Genomic DNA, 6139 nt, shown 5'->3' with positions numbered 1-6139 from the left:
ACATTAAAGGTTCACAATAATAATAGAACTACAATACAAAGTCATACTAATAGAAAATATTAAAGATCTATGATACTAATAGAACTACAACACAAAATCATACGATCACTTCCATAGATGCAGAAGGGCTTCCCTTGTCGCTCATCTGGTAAAGAATCCACCTGCAATGCAGGAGACCTGGGTTCCATCCCCGGGTTGGGAAAATACCCTGGAGAAGGGAAAGGCTACCCACTCCAGTATTATGGCCTAGAGAATTCCATGGACTATACAGTCCATGGGTTTGCAAAGAGTCAAACACGACTGAGCAACTTTCATTCACATGGATGTATAAAAGACCTATAGAAAAATCCAGCTACTGCATGTGCCAAAAGACTCAGTAGAGTGTAAATGATAGATGCATCATTAATAAGGATAAAATATAATATCAGTTCAATTCAGTCGCTCAGTCGTGTCCGACTCTTTGGACCCCATGAATCGCACCATGCCAGGCCTCCCTGTCCATAACCATCTCCCGGAGTTCACTCAGACTCATGTCCATCGAGTCCGTGATGCCATCCAGCCATCTCATCCTGGGTCGTCCCCTTCTCCTCCTGCCCCCAATCTCTCCCAGCATCAGAGTCTTTTCCAATAAGTCAACTCTTCCCATGAGGTGTCCAAAGTACTGGAGTTTCAGCTTTAGCATCATTCCTTCCAAAGAAATCCCAGGGTTGATCTCCTTCAGAATGGACTGGCTGGATCTCCTTGCAGTTCAAGGGACCCTCAAGAGTATTCTCCAACACCACAGTTCAAACGCATCACTTCTTTGGTGCTCCGCCTTCTTCACAGTCCAACTCTCACATCCATACATGACTACAGGAAAAACCATAGCCTTGACTAGATGGACCTTAGTTGGCAAAGTAATGTCTCTGCTTTTTAATATACTATCTAGGTTAGTCATAACTTTTCTTCCAAGGAGTAAGCGTCTTTTAATTTCATGGCTGCAATAACCATCTGCAGTGATTTTGGAGCCAAAAAAAAAATAAAGTCTGACACTGTTTCTATTGTTTCCCCATCTATTTCCCATGAAGCGATGGGACCGGATGTCATGATCTTCGTTTTCTGAATGTTGAGCTTTAAGCCAACTTTTTCACTCTCCTCTTTCACTTTCATCAAGAGGCTTTTTAGTTCCTCTTCAGTTTCTGCCATAAGGGTGGTGTCATCTGCATATCTGAGGTTATTGATATTTCTCCTGGCAATCTTGATTCCAGCTTTCTTCCAGTCCAGCATTTCTCATGATGTACTCTGCACATAAGTTAAATAAGCAGGGTGACAATATACAGCCTTGACGTACTCCTTTTCCTATTTGGAACCAGTCTGTTGTTCCATGCCCAGTTCTAACTGTTGCTTCCTGACCTGCATACACATTTCTCAAGAGGCAGGTTAAGTGGTCTGGTATTCCCATCTCTTTCAGAATTTTCCAGTTTATTGTGATCCACACAGTCAAAGGCTTTGGCATAGTCAATAAAGCAGAAATAGATGTTTTTCTGGAACTCTCTTGCTTTTTCTATGATCCAGCGGATGTTGGCAATTTGATCTCTGGTTCCTCTGCCTTTTCTAAAACCAGCTTGAACATCAGGGAGTTCACAGTTCATGTATTGCTGAAGCCTGGCTTGGAGAATTTGGAGCATTACTTTACTAGCATGTGAGATGAGTGCAATTGTGCGGTAGTTTGATCATTCTTTGGCATTGCCTTTCTTTGGAACTGGAATGAAAACTGACCTTTTCCAGTCCTGTGGCCACTGCTGAGTTTTCCAAACTTGCTGGCATATTGAGTGCAGCACTTCCACAGCATCATCTTTCAGGATTTGAAACAGCTCAACTGGAATTCCTTCACCTCCACTAGCTTTGTTCGTAGTGATGCTTTCTAAGGCCCACTTGACTTCACATTCCAAGGTGTCTGACTCTACATTAGTGATCACATCATCATGATTATCTGGGTCGTGAAGATCTTTTTTGTACAGTTCTTCCGTGTATTCTTGCCACCTCTTCTTAATATCTTCTGCTTCTGTTAATTCCAGACCATTTCTGTCCTTTATCGAGCCCATCTTTGCATGAAATGTTCCCTTGGTATCTCTAATTTTCTTTCCCATTTCTTTCATCTTTCCCATTCTGTTCTTTTCCTTAATATCTTTGCATTGATCGCTGAAGAAGGCTTTCTTATCTCTTCTTGCTATTCTTTGGAACTCTGCATTCAGATGCTTATATATTTCCTTTTCTCCTTTGCTTTTTGCCTGTCTTCTTTTCACAGCTATTTGTAAGGCCTCCCCAGACAGCCATTTTGCTTTTTTGAATTTCTTTTCCATGGCAATGGTCTTGATCCCTGTCTCCTGTACAATGTCACGAACCTCATAGCATAGTTCATCAGGCACTCTATCTATCAGATCTAGGCCCTTAAATCTATTTCTCACTTCCACCGTACAATCATAAGGGGTTTGATTTAGGTCATACCTGAATGGTCTAGCGGTTTTCCCTACTTTCTTCAATTTAAGTCTGAATTTGGTAATAAGGAGTTCATGATCTGAGCCACAGACAGCTCCTGGTCTTGTTTTTGTTGACTGCATAGAGCTTCTCCATCTTTGGCTGCATAGAATATAATCAATCTGATTTCGGTGTTGACCATCTGGTGATGTCCATGTGTAGAGTCTTCTCTTGTGTTGTTGGAAGAGGGTGTTTGCTATGACCAGTGCATTTTCTTGGCAAAACTGTAGTAGTCTTTGCCCTGCTTCATTCCACATTCCAAGGCCAAATTTGCCTGTTACTCCAGGTGTTTCTTGACTTCCTACTTTTGCATTCCAGTCCCCAATAATGAAAAGGACATCTTTTTGGGGTGTTAGTTCTGAAAGATCTTGTAGGTCTTCATAAAACCGTTCAACTTCAGTTTCTTCAGCGTTACTGGTTGGGGCATAGACTTGGATAACTGTGATATTGAAGTGTTTGCCTTGGAGATGAACAGAGATCATTCTGTCGTTTTTGAGATTGCATCCAAGTACTGCATTTCGGACTCTTTTGTTGACCATGATGGCTACTCCATTTCTTCTGAGGGATTCCTGCCTGCAGTAGTAGATGTATGGTCATCTGAGTTAAATTCACCCATTCCAGTCCATTTTAGTTCACTGATTCCTAGAATGTCAACGTTCACCCTTGCCATCTCTTGTTTGACCACTTCCAATTTGCCTTGATTCATGGACCTGACGTTCCAGGTTCCTATGCAATATTGCTCTTTACAGCATCAGATCTTGCTTCTATCACTAGTCACATCCACAACTAGGTATTGTTTTTGCTTTGGCTCCATCCCTTCATTCTTTCTGGAGTTATTTCTCCACTGATCTCCAGTAGCATATTAGGCACCTAATGACCTGGGGAGTTCCTCTTTTGATATCCTATTATTTTGCCTTTTCCTACTGTTCATGGGGTTCTCAAGGCAAGAATACTGAAGTGGCTTGCCATTCCCTTCTCCAGTGGGCCATATTCTGTCAGGCCTCTCCACCATGACCCGCCAATCTTGGGTTGCCCCGCAGGCATGGCTTGGTTTCATTGAGTTAGACAAGGCTGTGGTCCTAGTGTGATTAGATTGACTAGTTTTCTGTGAGTATGGTTTCAGTGTGTCTGCCCTCTGATGCCCTCTTGCAACACCTACCATCTTACTTGGGTTTCTCTTACCTTGGACTCTAGCTTATAATCCAAGAATTGTTCTCTTAAGGAACTCTGGTACTTAGACCCCAAAATGCCTATGATAACATTGTTTATAACAGCAAAAAACTAAATTATAAGCTAAATAAGCAATAAGCTGAATAATCCTCAAAGTACTACATTACTGCTACATAACTACTACAGTAGTTAATACAAAATAGCTAGCACTAAATAGATTGGCTGTGCACCTATCTGCTAATTTCAAATACATGACTTTGTCAAACCTACTTGATTCCTTGGGCTTTTGGTGTTCCTGCCTGTAAAATAGAGAAAATATCTATTCTGCAGTGTTACAGTCAGAATTAGAGTTAATATATGTATAAAGCTCTTTGCACAGTGTGATGTAGGCACTCAGTTGATGATTATCTCATAAGTGCACTAATGCTGCCAAGTTTACTTTGCTAGGTTATAGCAACTAAAATAAATGGAGCTTTAATAATAAGGCTAAAGCTATCAGATCCTTTTCATTATGTTGTCTTAGCTGAGGTCCACATCTCTTTTTTGCTTGAATTACTATAATAACCTCCTATCTGATCTTCCTGACTCCAGTCTGTTTTTTCTTATCAAGGGTTTTTCAAACCATAGGTCACATCCCGTTAGAGTTATGAAGTCAACTGAAGGCTGAGACCAGAATTTTAAACAATGAAACAGAACAGAAAATATCAGTGCATCACATGCAGTGCAACTCTGTTTTGCTTTGTGAAACTCTTCTTTAGTTCTCTTTCTGCGTTTAAGTGTACTATTTGCTATGTATTTCCTATGGGTGATAAAGTTTGATGTCTCTCTGTATCTGGTCCATTCTCCATAATTCAGCTAAAGTGATCTGTAATGCAAATCTGGTTATGTCACTTTCCAACTTACATAGCTTTGATGGAAAAAATTAAGCCCTTACACACAAGTCTTCTGGAGATCTTAAGCTATTTTTCCATCCTTGACTCCTGTCTGTGGCCTCCGTATTACCCCATTTGCACCATGGTGATCTATTTGTAGCTCACTGAACAAGTTATACTGTTGGCCTTCACACCTTTGCACATGTGGGTCCTCCCCTTGGTTACCCATCTCCTCCTTCTGTGACTAATATCTCTTGATTATACTGTAAAATTTAGCATATACCACTTCTTTCAGGAAGACTTCCCTAATTCTCTGTCTCTTCTGGGCTCTACAAGTGCCACGTTCTTATTGTTACAATAATACTTATGCCGAGTATAACAATTTTAATTTATTAGCTGGTCTTATCTGCTAGAACATAAGTTTCTTGAAAACAAGGACTGTTTTTATTTAACTAAGAATCCCCCATGAAAAGCAGAAAATCTGACATCTCTCAGGACCCCAGTATGTGATTACTTGTGCTTACTTGGGTGGCAAGTGAGAGATCATGGTGCACATGATGAAAACCTTAGGAATTTATCTGCTTTGTTTTATTTTGTTTTTCTTGCCCCAAATTTGGTCTTTAATTGATATTCAGTTTACTTTTTTATAGTAAGGCAAAAAAAAAAGACCCTTTGGAATCACTGATAGAAAAGCAGATTTGAATGCAGTTACCCTTTGATATATTACAATCTTTTGTCTATTAATTTTAACTAGAATACTGTAGTTATGAAACCAGTGCTTTAGTCTCTCTCTCTCTCTTGATTGTTGATGTCTGAAATCAGCTTGTTAAGTAAAGTTCATCTGCAGAGACTCTTTTGTGGCAGCTGTCCCCAGTAAACACATCCCCTCCACTATGGCGTGCTAAGTCTTTTGAGCCAAAAGATATGTCAAACCATTAGTTATCAAAGAAGACATGACATGTGAGTAGTGAAAATTCCTTAAGCTAGATTGCATGTGGATCTGATATAAATGAAATATAGCATTACTCTTCAAAGATGGGTTTTCTGGGTTTTAGGCTGTTTTTATTTCACATTTTCCCTCTCATTTCCTGTCTTTTGATCGTTTATTTATGGCTCACAGCTTTGTAACAGCACAGATACAGGGAGAATAGAGGAAAATAAAAATGTGTATTAAGTTCCTAATATTCATAAGAATGAGAGTTGAGCATTCACCATTCACTGTCTGTCAGACGCTATAATCAATGCTGTTCTGGGCACTGTGCATTAGCTCACACCAGCCCTGCAAGCCTTAGTTTGGGAAATTAAAGTTTGGCAAGATAAAGTAAGCTGTCACAGTTACACAATTAGAGCTGATTTCTCATTCTTTATATTTAAAATGCAAAAATATGATTGGATAGAAGGTAGACATGAGGAGCTAAACTGGGAATTTGAGTTTATGGTTGATTTCTTCAAAGAAACTTTTTCCTGCCCATGGGTTATATAGAATATTCTGGACAATGGGTATCCTCCTGCACTTCACAGTTTTTACTTGTCTGGTATATTTTGCTGTACCATTAAGAAATGAATAAAAATCAAAAAGC

The sequence above is a fragment of the Capra hircus genome, chromosome 20 (assembly GCF_001704415.2).
Source record: "Capra hircus breed San Clemente chromosome 20, ASM170441v1, whole genome shotgun sequence".
NCBI classification, from domain to species: domain Eukaryota; kingdom Metazoa; phylum Chordata; class Mammalia; order Artiodactyla; family Bovidae; genus Capra; species Capra hircus.
Note: the sequence above shows the minus strand (reverse complement) of the source record.